The following is a 16,858-nucleotide window of genomic DNA, read 5'->3' as shown; positions in this document are numbered from 1 at the left end:
GGCTCATAGATTCCCCATCACACAGACACACACACAGACACGCGCACAAATACACACACAAATACACACACAAATGCACAAACGCACACATACACGCGCACACACAGAGACACACATGCACTACACACCCATAGGCTACAGTCATTAAACATCATTACAGCACAGAGACCATTTGTGTAAGCAAAACAGAATGGTTTGTAAGGCACATTATCTGACAATCAGGCCCAGCATAATGTATGGCTCTGTTTACAGCTGTGACAGCAGGGAATGTGAGGTCACTGCTCACCAAAATAGATGTGATTAAGTCACATGGTGCTGACGAATAGTATATCCACAGTATATCTATGTGTCTATAGTATATATCTATCTCTCTCTCTTTCTCTCTCTAAGAGAGCATACTGTATTTACCGGTATGTTCATAGTATTTCTACTTATGTAGTACATCTATAGTGTATCCATACTTATGTAGTATATATGATATCTATATGAAATGGTATATCTATGGTATATATATACGTAGGTTGTATATCCTTAGATGAATACTACAGAACAACAATGCAGTCAACCTACTGTTCACAAAGACATGGTGACGCGAGACCTAACCGAAACCTGCGGGCACACAGTCGCTCGGTGACCTCAGAGTGATGCTACCCTGCACCGACATCACTCATAGGCAGCTGATGACACAGACACTGTTTAAATAAAGCTTTATTCACAAAGTTTTTGTGTCCCATGGCAGTATGTGCTCATCCGTGAGAAGTGCTCAGCATTTGCAGTCTGTGTCAAAGCAGAGAAAACATCCTGTTTTGCATAGAATTAACGGAGTGGTCCCTCTTTTTAAATTCAAAGAATGTGTGTGTAACAGGTGTTAACTCATTGTTCGTCGCAATCTCCTCCTCCCTCACTTGCCCACTCCGGGGTTTGTGTGTCTCTACTGTGAGGGAGAGAGAGAGAGGGGTGAGAGAGAAGAGGGGAGAGAGAGGGAAGGAGGGAGAAGGATAGAAAGAAGGAGAAGGGGAGAAAGAGGGGACAGAGAGGAATGAGAGAGAGACGAGTGAAAGATCAAATAAAGACCAAGAGAGAAACAGAAAGATGGAGAAAGGGAGAGAGGGAGAGAGCAGAGAACGAGAGGCACACTCATGCAGTCTGAGGATGTCGTCTTGTTCTGTGGTCTGCAGCTTGTGGAACTGAAAAAAAGTTATTTGGGGGAGAGAAACATGCCCCCAAATGACCTCTGGTCAGTGGGATAGCTGTAGCTGCCTGGCCCTGATGTGACCCTGATGTGACCCTGACCCTTCCTCTTCAACTGTTAATCCATGAGCCACGTGTGTAAAAAAGAGAGAGAGAGTTAGAGAGAGTGTGAGAGCGAAAGAGAGAGTTAGATAAAGAGAGACAGAGATGTTGTTTCTCTGTGCCTCCACAGTCTCCTGTGGTTGACACAGCCATAAGAGAGGGCACTGCCCAGAGCCTGCCAGAGAGAGCAGAGTATAGTCGAACAGAGAAGAGTAGAGTCGAACAGAGCAGAACAGAGCAGAGTATAGTCGAACAGAGCAGAACTGAGCAGAGTAGAGTCGAACAGAGCAGAACAGAGCGGAGTAGAGTCGAACAGAGCAGAACAGAGCGGAGTAGAGTCGAACAGAGCAGAACAGAGCAGAGTAGAGTCGAACAGAGCAGAACAGAGCGGAGTAGAGTCGAACAGAGCAGAACAGAGCAGAGTAGAGTCGAACAGAGCAGAACTGAGCAGAGTATAGTCGAACAGAGCAGAACAGAGCAGAGTAGAGTCGAACAGAGCAGAGTATAGTCGAACAGAGCAGAGCAGAGTAGTCAAATAGAGCAGACCAGAGTAGAGTCATTGTAGGAGTGGAGAGGAGCACAATAGAGTAGAACAGACGTTAGTACAGCAGAGTAGAGGAGAGCAGAGCAGAGTAAAGCAGATTTGAGTACAGCAGAGTAGAACAGAGGAGAGCATGCGGTACTGCTTCGTAGAGAAATCCCCTCTGCACGTTAGAAAGGAACTGCACTCTTTTGAACCACTGCCAATGGAGGCTGGCCCAAACCGCGCAGCTGAAACTTTTACAAGCTCACTGCTCGCGAACAGGAAAAGAGAGACACAGAGAGAGATCTGTAGAGAGAGCTCGGGTGCTCCTCTCTCCTGCAGTCTTTGACCCGCTTGAAATATCCGCCTGGAACGGACCTCTATCGTCATTTGACTTGTCCAAGAACGACAACAACACTACAAGCAAACACAAAGTTCTCCTTTTTTTTCTTCTTCCAATAACCCTAATGTACGTTGAGGAGAAAGGAATGCTCTAGAAGGAAATACATGTTTTTTTTTTAAGAAGCTAAATAACAAAAGAAACGATGACGTCATGGCAGGGGCTGCCCTGGATAATGCCTGACGAGATGCGAGGGGAGAGGAGAACACCAGCCGACCCGAGGGGGGGGGGTGGGAGTGTGAGTGTGAGCGGGAGAGGGAGAGGGAGGAAGAGAGGGAGGGAGGAAGAGAGAGGGAAGGAGAAAAAGAGGGAGAAAGAGAGAGAGATGCAGAGAGAGGGAGGAAGAGGGAGGGAGTACAGTATATACCCCTCGTGGCACTCTGACAGTGGATTATTTTGGTGACTAACGTTTCTTGGCTCCTCGTGCAGAACCATGACTGTGGGATTGTTTTTTGCTGTGTGCCGTTTCTCTCCCCAGACTTTGGCCCCCTGCCTCACCCTGGACTCCCTCTGCCTCACCCTGGACTCCCTCTGCATCACCCTGGACTCCCTCTGCATCACCCTGGACTCCCTCTGCCTCGCCCCTCTGCCTCACCCTGGACTCCCTCTGCCTCACCCTGGACTCCCCCTGCCTCACCCTGGACTCCCTCTGCATCACCCTGGACTCCCTCTGCCTCACCCCTCTGCCTCACCCTGGACTCCCTCTGCCTCACCCTTTTGCCTCACCCTGGACTCTCCCTGCCTCACCCTGGACTCCCTCTGCCTCACCCCTCTGCCTCACCCTGGACTCCCTCTGCCTCACCCCTCTGCCACACCCTGGACTCCCTCTGCCTCACCCTTTTACCTCACCCTGGACTCTCCCTGCCTCACCCTGGACTCCCTCTGCCTCACCCCTCTGCCTCACCCTGGACTCCCTCTGCCTCACCCTTCTGCCTCACCCTGGACTCTCCCTGCCTCACCCTGGACTCCCTCTGCCTCACCACAGCTCGGTGCAAACGTGAGACACTCAAGACCTTCGCCGCAGTTGTACGAAACAACAGTTTAAATTTTTTATTTCACCCCCACCCCTTATTCATTACAAGCTCATCTCAATAATTTAGCAGGGTTTATTCAAAGGGTTTTTGAAATGTTTAAAAAAATTTTTGGGGGGGGAGGGGGGTCAAGTAAGCACAAACGAACGGCACCAGAAAGGCAGGCAGGTGCAGAACAGCTAAGACGTTGGTGGATTGAAGCAACACAGGCAGCCGTGAGGCATGGACTACCTGGGACTCCCGCCAAGTGCTGACAAAAGGCTTCGCTACACCATCACGGATCACAGTCTTTAACACACACACGCACACACACTTTCTCTCGAAAACGCCTACGAAATATCTGGCAGGAAGATGATTTGCTATGATATGCCAATGGATTTTTGTCTACGTGAAAGAAATTGTGTAAGTACTACATTCAACTGTGATCTTTTTCTCAGCTTACATTGTTTACCTTATTCGTCGAACAGAGATGTGTTTTTACAACAAACTTCTCGCATGCTCTAACTGTGCTCTGTCTATCTGTGCTCTAACTGTGCTCTGTCTATCTGTGCGCTAACTGTGCTCTGTCTATCTGTGCTCTAACTGAGCACTGTCTATCTGCGCTCTATCTGTGTCGCTGTGTGTTAAATCAAGATGTCCTCAGACAGCCAACATCTGGTTTCAAAGGCCTCGTGTGGAGACGGTTGCTGTCTTCCTCACTCACAACCTTCCTCTTCAGAAGACCACACTTGACGATATCTAGGGCATGCTTTTGCAATCAGAGACGTTAGCATTTTTCAAAAAACGATCTACTCAAGTTAGCTGCTGTGACCTCACGCTTTCTTTCTTTCTCTCCCTCATTTTCTCCTTCTTTTCTCTCTCTCTCTCCGTCGCTTTCTCTCTGTCTCTCTCTGTCTCTCTCTCTCTCTCTCTCTCTCTTGGCAGCTAGGCCAAAGTGGGCAGGGAAGGAGGGAGGGAGGAGGGCATGGCTGTTCCAGTGGGGTTGCTTGCTAGTCCACCGCTCTGCCTTTCCCTCGGCGCACAGGCGAAAGAGAGGGATGTGGGATGGGGTTTTTTAGTCTCTGCTCTCACCCGCTCTTTCTCCTCCACCGCCTTGGCCTGCTTCCTGGGGTAAAGCCTGCAACTGTCCTGCTCCAGACCTCCAGGTATTTTTCTTTTCTCCATCCTGCGTCTCCGTCGGGGCCTCTTTGGCCGTTCCTCCTCTGGACTCGAACCTCAGTTTGTCTTCTGTAAATCGTGTCTCTGTGTTTCTTTCTATTGTCACCTTCTCCGTGAAGGACACTTCTGCATGCTTTCCTACGCCGCAAGGCCGATACACTCCGGCATTTCGGTCGGACAAAAAATAAATATATCCAAAAGATTTTTCTCTGGAACACTTACGAACGATTTTATTCGTTGGTGTCTGATTTCTAATCGACAGGGTAAAAGGCGTGTAAACCGGATTGGAGATGCGAATAATATATTTTTGGGGGTATGAAAGAATGTAATTGGTGTGTTTATGAACAGTGCAATACTGTATTTTAGACATCAAAGACAGATTAGTATAGAAAAAGAGGATCTCTGAGGTCTTGTGGCTGCTTCTAGAATCTACCTCGGGTGAAAGTGACCAGCAGCCTTTAGTATGCGGTACACACATGCAGCTGGCCCTGCACATAAGCAGTACACAGTTCGGATTGTCTAGATTTCTAACAAGAGAATCTACCAGACTAAATATTAGTTTTTGCTGCAGGTTAAAACAAACAAAACATAGAGCTGAGAGGAACTCGTCAACCATTCGTTCGAGAGTTGTTTGAAACTCTGAATGTCCACACTTACTAGGTACAGCGCAAGAATCAGACCACAGAGAAAAACAACCATATCATGAGAATCTGTAATTCTTTACGAGTTCAAAGTACGCTAGCAATGAGTGATACACACAGTATCAGTCTCTATCTGACTGGTGTAAATAGCTATAGGATGCTAATCAGGCTAGACATTTCCTGAAGTGATAAATGCTGAGAGAAACTAACAGTTTAACTGCTGTTGTTCAGTTGTAGGCCCGACCTGTGAAGAAACCAGTATGAACCAGATCATATCGATGCGAGCATTGTTCGGAGCATGAAGAGGCTTGCATTGTACAACTGCAAGGTCTCGATTTCAGCCGCCATATTGCGCTTCTCAAACTACCCAGTCCTTGGGATTCTTATTTGCTCGTTTGTCAAATTAGGCTGTCATCTTTTCGTGGACTGGAGCCAGAAAGGAAGAAAGGATGATGTAAAACGTGTGTTAGTGCGACAGTTCCACAGTCAACCTTTTATAAAAGCACTGTTCTGTTTTATCTCAGTCATAACAATGAGGATTTAACAACTTTGCAATGCACTTTCCTATAGGATACTGTTTGTCATTAATTGTGCATGTACGTAAGTGAGTGAGTGTGTGTGTGTGTGTGTGTTTATGTGTGTGTATTTGTGCCTGTGTGCATGTGTTTGCCGTGTTAGGAAAAGTGTGTGTGCAAAAATGAGGACGAACTGCTTGGTAGAAGCTGAAAGACAGACCAGGGGAGCTGGTTAGCTGGGGGGGGGAGGGGCAGGGGAGGCGAGGAGGGTGGGGCAAGGGAGGGGCCTGGGGGAGGGGTAGGCAGGGTTGCTAGGGCAGGGTTTAAGTCATGGAAAACAAGCTCCTCCCCCTCTGTCCTCAGACGAACTCGGTGTGTTGCGTGACTATATCATTTTTGGAAAGCTGGTCATATCCTCGGCTATTTGAACACCCCCCTCCCCTCCTGGTAACACTGATGCTGAGATTACTAGGAGCAAAGTCTCTGTCTTTATCAGGTCTTGTCTGCATACACAAACAGCCGTGCTTGATAGCACTCGAAGGCCACTTCAACAAGAAATAGCAGTGGTCTGTGGTTCATTTTGTATCAGTTGCTATTTTCCGGCCAACGTCTCTGCCTGAAGGCTTCTCACAGGGACAGACTGTAGTCTTGTGGACAAACTTAATATGACTTGGGCGTCCCTTACGGTACAGAGATATAAAAGTGTGCCATGTAGAACTATTTTACCTTTTACCCTCTGCTTAAAGGTTTGGTTCTAAATGGAAGTTCCTATATACTGTGGAATCACAAATGATTCTACCTGACTTGTAAAAAGTTTTGTCCGCTCCTAATACCTCCGCTACAGGGGACAAGGAATGGTTTTACATGTAGGGTTGAATGTTTCATGGTTTTCAGACACAAGACGACACTTCACTACAAATGGACCCACATGAGTGTGATATTTTTTTTGTTGGTGTTTGGAGTTGGTGTGTCCAAACATGATCGTGACAGTAGGAAGTGCTTCGGATAGTAATAGTATTGTGATAGCCCCTGTTCTATCACCTGTATCACATTAGCTGTGATTTCCTCTGAAGTATAACGTCTTTCTCTCTGCCGTATCACACAAAGGGCCTTGGCTTCTGCTTTCACCGTTGCCCCGGGAGACCAGGATGAAGTCAAACAAGGTCAAAGCTCGACTGACTTCCTGTTTGGAGACGGCTATTTTTGAAACAAGGGCGTTCTCCTCCGGAGAAGCAACTTGCACACGTTGTCCCCTGGACAATCCTCTCGGTCAACAATCATACAGAGATGGGGAACTGCAAAGTTCTGGATGACTTGTGTCAAACTTGAGTAAAGGAATAGGAGAACGCAGGAAACAGACCCGAAGAGATAGGATCCAAGGAATCTCTCGAAGTTTGGCCAAAGGTCGGTACCATGGCCACACGCCAAACTTTGGGCAAGAAGATTTTTGACGACACACAACACAACGCCTGTTTCAAACAACTCTGGATAAATCACCGGTAGATGCATCTCCCGTGAGTACTTCCTACACTTCTCAGGAATTCTTGCTCGAGGGGGGAAGTAAACGATCAGTGTACATTCTGTCCACTGTTAGTCAGGAGATTGTGAGTGCATCAGCTGTACAAGAGATGAGACACAACGAGCCCAGATCAACATTCCCACCATCAATCTGAAACAAAACACCTCCTCACCACAACAGAACGAGGCAGAGGTGAATCCCTCTCTCTCCCCCTACTCTCCTCCCTGTCTCCCCCCTCTCTCCCCATTCTCTCCTCTCCAGTCCCCACTATTCTACGGCCACGCCAGCACCAACCATGGTGTGCATCCCATAATAATCTTTGCCACAGTTGCTATGGTATTGTCTGGTGGTCACATGCCCTGCTTTTTGACATGGCAGCCTCTCATTGCTTGGCAGCCAGCACTCCCCTCCCCCTCCCCACTCTGGGTGCTGCCAGTCTCCCCTCCACAACATCCCAGCCACCCCTGTTTGGGCTTCATTCAGATTCCGCTTGGCACGCAGACAATGCCCAATTTCTTGGCACCAAATAGTGAGGAGACGGAACAGACGAGGTTCTACCAGCAGACTCCGTCGCTCCACCGTGCCGGCCCCCGCACCCCGCTCTCCGCGCCGGTGTCCCATGTTACGACGACCGTCCGTCCTCCGTGGACCGGCGCCAAAACACGATAGGTATTTTTTTTTCGTGCGTTCGCTTCAAAATAGCGGTCGCCAGTATTTACCTGGCGATAGCAATAGAAGTGCATGGTCATGCTTTGCAACTTTAATGGTTTAACTCTTCTTGATAATAGATAGAAAAAAGAAGAAGGGATTTAAAAATGGTGATGGTGTTGGCTTCCCTCTGTCTCTGTGAGGGTAGTGGCACACGGACAGATGTTCTGATGATGCTGTGTTGAGGGGAAGGAGGCAGACGACGGCTAGGAGAACAGGGGGCAACAGGGCGGCCATTTTCTTTTGTGTAATACAATCAATAGTAGCAACCTGGGAATTGTGGACTTGAAATTGGGCTCCAGCTGTTTAGACCAACTGGAAAGATCGCATTTCAGCATCGCTTTGTTGGATTTTTTGTCTCGCAAACTACAGTGTTTGTCTGTTTGATTATTTTGTCTCGAAAACATTCTTTGATGTGAAACCTTTCTTAGATCACCCTTATGTTTGCACAGCAGCACTCATATTTGTAGTTGGAAGTTTGCAAACAAGCCACAACTTTCACCAGGGTTTCTCAGAAGAAAAGCAAACGTCCCTTCCTTTTCTTCTGGTCTTGTCTGTACACTCTGTCCAGTCAGTGGGCTCTGATTCCATTTGCAGTCGTATTAATTCAACATCTCAATTAGGGCCCCCAGACCTGTGGCCCCGCCCCTCCCATCGCCCCGCCCCTCCCTCCGCCCCAGTGAGCACGCCCTGGCACTCTCACAGCCTCACCCGCCTGTCTGCCAAAACATTTCAATCACTGTCTGCCTTAATTAGGCCAAAGAGGAATTCAGTATGTTAATGAACGGCCCTGCTGCCTTTCAGCGCCTGTGGTTCACATTCTAATTTATGCAAAGCGTCTGGCTCTTTTCTTGGTCTGTCCAGCGTCTACCACAACAGTGGGTGCTGAGACACGAGGGCCCAGCCCAAGCAGGGTCTCTTGGGGGGGGCAACAGCTCAGCCCAGCTGTCCTCTTACTCCCTGGATGGCAGGAAACAGTGTGCTCTCGTGAAAAAAGAACTCGAAGGACTTAGATTTTAGATTTAGATTAGATTTAGACTTTAGACTTTATTTATTTTTATAAGTGAAGATAATCTGTTTATAGACAGGGCAGATTTAAGATATTTTTTAATATGTATGGGAAAAATATTGGCAGGTGTAACTGAAATTCCTTCCTTTAGAAAAATTGCTGACTCGTCTCTCGCAAGGTGTTTTTTGGGGGTGGTGGGTGCAGTGTGTTACAAAGTACCTTTTTTGAGAGATTCGAGGCACCTGCGCATCCAACAAGCTTTCCCTACCTTTGATTGGAAGATAAACATGTAACTGGGATGAGACAGACAGACGCAGATCGACGAGGAGCAGGGAGAGACTCCTGAGTCTTTCGCCCCATTGATGTAGTCCCTCACAGCTGCCAAGCAACTCCCTAAAATGGCCGAAAGCGCTGCCATTTTATTTTCATCATCCGTCCTGTCCTGTGCTTACCGTCTGTACAGGACGCCTCTCTCAGTGCTCAGTAGCTGGAGATGGCTGGGGGAAGCCATGTTTGAATTTGCCTATTTTCTGCCCGTTAAACAGCAAGCTTCTGTGGGTTTGGGTCGAGACAAACCTGGCCAAGTTTCGGAAGAAAATGGGCACTAGTTCTCGGCGCTGGTTTCCTTTATGACATGCCAACCTCTTTAGATGCCAGTGAGTTACGCTTGAGCTCGTACAAATTAGCTCACTTTCCATGGTAGCTACACGAGGATCAGTCTTCCCCTCTCTGGTCTTCAGAACGGATACCTTTGAAGATCTTCATGATACAGACTCACCTCTCACTGGAGGGCTGTCTAGACGTGGGTCCGATCACAGTCGGAGTTCGCTGGTTCCTACAGATCTGCTTGTGTCTTGGTAGTTATGTTGTACGCCTGTGTTGTGGTAGTGGATGCGTGAGCTGTCGGTGGTGTGATAGTTGTTGTGTGGTGTTAACCATATAGTTGTATGTTTTCTGGTAGATATTGTGTGGTATTTATCACAGAGTTGCATGTGTTCTGGTAGTTGTTGTGTCTGCCACAGAGCAGTGTCTGTCCTGGTAGTTGGTGTGTAGTGTCCTGGTAGTTGTGTAGTGTTTACAGCAGAGCTGAAACTGGAGAGGAAATTGCTCCTTGGAGGTAATTCCAAATAAAACTGTTACCAGACTACCTCGATGGAGGGGCAGTGTCATTTAAGCTCTGTTAGGGACTGTGTGTGTCCATGTGTGTGTATGTGCATGTGTGTCTGTACAATACTGTGTGTGTGTGTGTGTACAGGATGTGTTTGTTAGTGTATTTGTGCAAGCATGTATGTGTGTATGTTTGTTTGTGTGTGTGTGCGTGTGTGTATGTGTGTGTGTATGTATGGGAGTTGTTTTTGTGTGTGTACAGTTTGTGTGTGTGCATGCGTGTGTATGTTGGCATGCTTGTGTGTGTGTGTGTGTGTGTTTGTCAGTGTATCAGTCAGTAGCTGAGGTTGTCATGCTCCTGTTCCAACATGTACCATTCGACCAAGATGAAACCTTTGGGATCCTAGCATGACATGCGAGTTCTGGAATTCCCAGGCAGGGATTCTCCCAAGATTCTGATTCCAAACGACCTCCTTCGCACTACCTGGTCTCACTTCCAGAGGGGAAGACACTTGGCCTTCATAACCACACAGCGCAGGACTTAACCATGGAGAGGCGCTTGACCAAAAACTGTCAACGACTCTGTTCGAATGCACCTGTGTTTCCACTTGCAAATGGCGGATGAACTAAAACTTGTATTATTATTTCCCTACAGAACCGTGTTGGCCCCTCCCCTCCATGTCAACTCCACAGCCCTGCTTCTGTCCTTGAGGCTGAGGTAGTAGATTGAATAGTTGTGGGGTGTTTGTTCTCCCTTTGAGATAACTATACAATCTACTGTCTTTCCTAAGGAGACAGACTGATCATCTCTCAGGCCTGCCCGGGCCTCCTCTGCGGCTGTTCCCTCCACGAGCAGTGCTTCCAAATCGACATCCTGTCCTAGTGGATGTGGTTCACTTCCTGTTTGGAGAATGTGAGAGCAGCACAGCGTGCCAGTCGTCTGAAGGTGGACTTGGCGCTAGGATACGTCAGGAGCACGTTAGGTGTCGTCTCTGTTGTACCGTACAGGACTGACGAGCGTGCGGTTTGGAGTGAATGTGCTGTGTTTGAGTGCGTTATTGCGTTATTGTCTTGTTGGTTTCGTTGTGTGTTTGTGTGTGTGCATGTGTACGCGAGTGTGTGTTACGTGCTGAGTCTCTCGTGCCTCTGTCTGGCCTGACAAGGTGAGGTAGTAGGTTGTATAGTTTGTGGGAGGAATCGAATCCTATTCAGGTGATAACTATACAACCTATCACCTTCCTTGAGGGGCACAGCGATCGTTTGGAGCCAGAAACCCTGCCTTGTTGCTGCTGCTTCGCTTTGGACTAAGAAGAAGAGGATGGAGTGTTTATACAGCGTCTCCTTGCCATCTAGTGGCAAATGGGAACTACAACATCCTGTTGAAATCGAACACAATTTTAGTGATTTGTACAAGCAATCTCACTAAATCACCCTCTCTACTGCAGATGGAATGGTTTGACATGTGGTTAGTAGTTGTTCGAGAGTACTGTGTACTTGTTTGACATCACAACCGTAGAAATATTGTATATCCTGAATATTGTGACATTCAATTAAATAATGTTTGGATTCTACATGCCATTTTGTGTTTCCTGTGTGGTAGGAAATATTTTTCATATTATGCTAGTTACAGACTTAAGTCAATTAAGTCAACTATTTAGAAATGACAGTGAAATACAAGTCTGGACTCTCTTGATATATTGAAGATTAGATAGGGATTTTGTTATAAAAAAGAGTAAAAGCGTTTTATTTGTTATTTCTTTCACAAAGCATTCATAACTGTAGCGCCCCCTAGCTTGTCTTATACTATTTTGGAGTGCGCTCCCCGAATTCTTTTTAGTGAGAGGTCTCTCTCTCTTAAATTAATTAATCAATGCCCTAGTATTCAGCTTTAAAGATTCCTTTTTACCTTTTACTTATTACTATTTTCCCAACAAGAAGATACACATTAGCAGGAATGAAATACACACTTGCAAGTTTTCCAGTAAATACACGTTTAGTGTACTTTTAGTAATAACAAACACATTGACCATACATTACATGCAAAATACGCAACTCACATTCACACACACACTCTGGCACCTTCAGAATGATCCCCAACTAAAACCCGTTGCAGGCCTGATACGATGCTCGGGTGCGGTGAGACCTAAAACCAATGGTCACTTCACTCTATTGAGCAAAACAAAATAATGGTACCATTTGTAGTGTTGTGTGTCTCTGTTTACTCAGTGATACCTCACTCAAACCGCAGGACAATGAGGAACGGCAGTTGCTCGACGAGTAGCGAGCGTTGGTGTCCGCGTTCTTCCTCCAACGTGGCCAGAGGAACCGAGAGCATCCACGTAGCTCACGGCGCTATCTGTTTTTCTACGCTTCCACAAACTCCCGTGCAAATTGTCCCCGCGCTGGCAACAACCCACACCTGACTTGCCACGTTCAGCCGTGTTGGCCCGAACAGCTAGCTAATTCACTGGGTTAGTGAATAAACACTCAGTGCTAGCTAGCTACCTTACACACAGTAAGGTAGGCTAGCTGGAGCACTATTCTTTGCTTCTTGTCCGTAGAATTAATGTCTGTCTTCACTATCTCGCCGATAATAAAACAACAAACAATAATATTATTCACGTTTTCTTCTCTGTCACTCACACGCGGACTACCACATCTCTTTCGCCATTCTCCTTCCCGCTTCCTCTCTCCACTCCTTCTCACACTCTCCCCCCAATCCACTCAAACAGCAGACACGACCTCATCACTACCAACTCTTCACAATAAAAGATGTACCGTTCTAAATTATTAAATGTGCCATATTGCTTCTTACACAATAACCTTTTTAACTGTTAAAGATATCTTTTGGAATATAACATTTTAAACATATTGTAACGATGGCGCTAGGGGTCTATATTGGAGTGGATGCGTAATAATCGGACGCAGAGAAGAAGACCTTTTTATCCTGTGTCCCATACACCGCTCGACTACAGGTTTTATTACTACACCACCAATCACATGTGAATGCCAACAACAAGTCATTAACTCACATACAATTCACAGTTATGGCAACAACGATAACTTATAGTTACTAATATCCATACATCATCCACTGACAAACCTAATTGACAGAACAACAACACTCAACTCAAACATGCATACAACATTAACCAAACATGAAACAAGTATGTGAATTGCGCCACCCACAATCCTTTGCGCCAACAGCGCGAGTTAACACGCGACCAATCCGTGGGTCGCTACATAGCCCCCACCTGAGGGGTCAGTCGTCCCCGACAACCCCATCACCCAACAGGTAGTCTCTTAAGTGTCCTGGCCGTCCTGGAGCGCCACAGTCTCCCCACCAAGGGTGATGGCTGCCCTCAGGACATCAACATAGGCACCCCAACGGGACAACAGGTCCAGGCCGATAATGCACGAGTCCTGAATATTGGCAAGCCAGAACTCGTGCTCCGCCTCCTGGTTCCCAGCCTGGATCCGCAGATGCTTCTTCCCCTTTGTAGCAGCCTTCTCCCCTGTCACCGTCACCAGGTTCGTGTCTGACTTTGCCCATGCGCCGGAGAGCGTCCCCATGGTTCCTGGAAGGACGCCAGGACGCACCAGTGAGACGGTAGACCCCGTGTCTACTAGAGCTTGGCAGGGTTGGCCATCAAGCCAGCAGTCCAAATACAGTCCCTTAGTGTTGCCTACACGACCAATCAACAGTTCTTGGCTTAAGGGAGGGGCCAACGATTGGGGTGGCGGGCCCCTCACTGCGCCACCCCCCCGTCGTTTCCCGTCTGCTGTGGTGCTCTGGAGACTGGTGCTGGTGCTGGGCAGTCACGGGCAATGTGACCAGGTTCGTCACAACGATAGCACCGAAGAGTGGATCGAGGTCGACGGTTCCCAGCTGGGGCTGGCCGCCGCTGAAACTGCACCTGACAAACTGGCTCGGCCTCCTCACCCTCACAGTCGATGGCCCGGACGTGTGGAAGGGACAGCCGTGGGGCAGCCTGAGTGCAGAGCACCGCCTCTGCCCGTACCGCTTCTTGAAGAGCCCCCTCCAGGGTTCTGGGCATGGTGAGACGCACATGCTGGCGTAGCTGCTCTGGCATAAGCCCCTTGAGGAATGCATGGAGAGCCAGCTCCCCTCTTGCAGCGGCGTCGAACATTGGATAGCCATGGCGGGCGTAGAGCTGGATATCTGCGGCGAAAGCGCCCAAACTCCCTCCCTCCTGGCGGCGACAGCTGGCTAGCCTGTCCCTACTCTGGTCAGGGAATGGTGGCTGCCCGAACCGCCTCTCCAAGGCCCCGGTCAAGGTCTCCAGGTTCCGCTGTTCTCCCGGGGTCAGATCCAGGAGCACCTGCAGCGCATTTCCCTCCAGCGCCAGGGCAAGATGAGTGGCGGCTTCCTCGCTGCTCCAACCACCATGCCACACTGCCAACTGGAACTGGGCAAGATATGGCTCCAGGAGCGTCTCTCCATTGAACTTGGGCACCTTCGCTGGTGTTCTTGGCATGGCAGTGGAACGGGGCAGGATGGCCCCAACATCCACCTGTGGGGACGCCCCAGGTAGGTCAGGTTGGATGTCCACAGCTATGGCTGTGTGTTCTGTGGTTCCACTCCCGGGCTCTAGGGGGCGACAAGGCCGTGGCACACTGGACCCATCAGCGTGGGACGACGTTCTTGCCCTGGAACGCTCCATCTTCAGCCTACGTTTCTCCAGGTGTAGCTGAGTCCTCTTAATGGTCTCTTCAAGATCTGCGATTTCTTCCTCCATCCTGCGTGGTTGCGCCATCCCACTTCTGACACCAATGTAACGATGGCGCTAGGGGTCTATATTGGAGTGGATGCGTAATAATCGGACGCAGAGAAGAAGACCTTTTTATCCTGTGTCCCATACACCGCTCGACTACAGGTTTTATTACTACACCACCAATCACATGTGAATGCCAACAACAAGTCATTAACTCACATACAATTCACAGTTATGGCAACAACGATAACTTATAGTTACTAATATCCATACATCATCCACTGACAAACCTAATTGACAGAACAACAACACTCAACTCAAACATGCATACAACATTAACCAAACATGAAACAAGTATGTGAATTGCGCCACCCACAATCCTTTGCGCCAACAGCGCGAGTTAACACGCGACCAATCCGTGGGTCGCTACATAGCCCCCACCTGAGGGGTCAGTCGTCCCCGACAACCCCATCACCCAACAGGTAGTCTCTTAAGTGTCCTGGCCGTCCTGGAGCGCCACAGTCTCCCCACCAAGGGTGATGGCTGCCCTCAGGACATCAACATAGGCACCCCAACGGGACAACAGGTCCAGGCCGATAATGCACGAGTCCTGAATATTGGCAAGCCAGAACTCGTGCTCCGCCTCCTGGTTCCCAGCCTGGATCCGCAGATGCTTCTTCCCCTTTGTAGCAGCCTTCTCCCCTGTCACCGTCACCAGGTTCGTGTCTGACTTTGCCCATGCGCCGGAGAGCGTCCCCATGGTTCCTGGAAGGACGCCAGGACGCACCAGTGAGACGGTAGACCCCGTGTCTACTAGAGCTTGGCAGGGTTGGCCATCAAGCCAGCAGTCCAAATACAGTCCCTTAGTGTTGCCTACACGACCAATCAACAGTTCTTGGCTTAAGGGAGGGGCCAACGATTGGGGTGGCGGGCCCCTCACTGCGCCACCCCCCCGTCGTTTCCCGTCTGCTGTGGTGCTCTGGAGACTGGTGCTGGTGCTGGGCAGTCACGGGCAATGTGACCAGGTTCGTCACAACGATAGCACCGAAGAGTGGATCGAGGTCGACGGTTCCCAGCTGGGGCTGGCCGCCGCTGAAACTGCACCTGACAAACTGGCTCGGCCTCCTCACCCTCACAGTCGATGGCCCGGACGTGTGGAAGGGACAGCCGTGGGGCAGCCTGAGTGCAGAGCACCGCCTCTGCCCGTACCGCTTCTTGAAGAGCCCCCTCCAGGGTTCTGGGCATGGTGAGACGCACATGCTGGCGTAGCTGCTCTGGCATAAGCCCCTTGAGGAATGCATGGAGAGCCAGCTCCCCTCTTGCAGCGGCGTCGAACATTGGATAGCCATGGCGGGCGTAGAGCTGGATATCTGCGGCGAAAGCGCCCAAACTCCCTCCCTCCTGGCGGCGACAGCTGGCTAGCCTGTCCCTACTCTGGTCAGGGAATGGTGGCTGCCCGAACCGCCTCTCCAAGGCCCCGGTCAAGGTCTCCAGGTTCCGCTGTTCTCCCGGGGTCAGATCCAGGAGCACCTGCAGCGCATTTCCCTCCAGCGCCAGGGCAAGATGAGTGGCGGCTTCCTCGCTGCTCCAACCACCATGCCACACTGCCAACTGGAACTGGGCAAGATATGGCTCCAGGAGCGTCTCTCCATTGAACTTGGGCACCTTCGCTGGTGTTCTTGGCATGGCAGTGGAACGGGGCAGGATGGCCCCAACATCCACCTGTGGGGACGCCCCAGGTAGGTCAGGTTGGATGTCCACAGCTATGGCTGTGTGTTCTGTGGTTCCACTCCCGGGCTCTAGGGGGCGACAAGGCCGTGGCACACTGGACCCATCAGCGTGGGACGACGTTCTTGCCCTGGAACGCTCCATCTTCAGCCTACGTTTCTCCAGGTGTAGCTGAGTCCTCTTAATGGTCTCTTCAAGATCTGCGATTTCTTCCTCCATCCTGCGTGGTTGCGCCATCCCACTTCTGACACCAATGTAACGATGGCGCTAGGGGTCTATATTGGAGTGGATGCGTAATAATCGGACGCAGAGAAGAAGACCTTTTTATCCTGTGTCCCATACACCGCTCGACTACAGGTTTTATTACTACACCACCAATCACATGTGAATGCCAACAACAAGTCATTAACTCACATACAATTCACAGTTATGGCAACAACGATAACTTATAGTTACTAATATCCATACATCATCCACTGACAAACCTAAT

At 49.2% G+C, this 16,858-nt stretch overlaps 1 long non-coding RNA gene across 5 annotated transcripts; it reads left to right on the top strand.

Moving 5' to 3' along the window:
- Nucleotides 1–2,984: 2,984 nt before the first annotated feature.
- On the top strand, nt 2,985–11,475 carry LOC124471944. Of its 5 annotated transcripts, none has more exons than XR_006956576.1 (3): nt 2,985–3,649; nt 6,669–7,075; nt 10,560–11,475. It is a non-coding gene; the product is annotated as an uncharacterized LOC124471944 (long non-coding RNA). The 5 variants fall into 5 exon arrangements; XR_006956574.1 differs by lacking the exon at nt 2,985–3,649 and adding an exon at nt 4,142–4,392; XR_006956575.1 differs by lacking the exon at nt 2,985–3,649 and adding an exon at nt 4,142–4,392 and having other exon boundaries at nt 6,669–7,272.
- The last annotated feature ends 5,383 nt before the right edge of the window (nt 11,476–16,858 follow it).

The sequence above is a fragment of the Hypomesus transpacificus genome, chromosome 9 (assembly GCF_021917145.1).
Source record: "Hypomesus transpacificus isolate Combined female chromosome 9, fHypTra1, whole genome shotgun sequence".
In the NCBI taxonomy this organism is placed as follows: Eukaryota; Metazoa; Chordata; class Actinopteri; order Osmeriformes; family Osmeridae; genus Hypomesus; species Hypomesus transpacificus.
The sequence above is the reverse complement of the archived record's forward strand: the minus strand, read 5'-3'. Positions and strand labels throughout refer to the sequence as shown.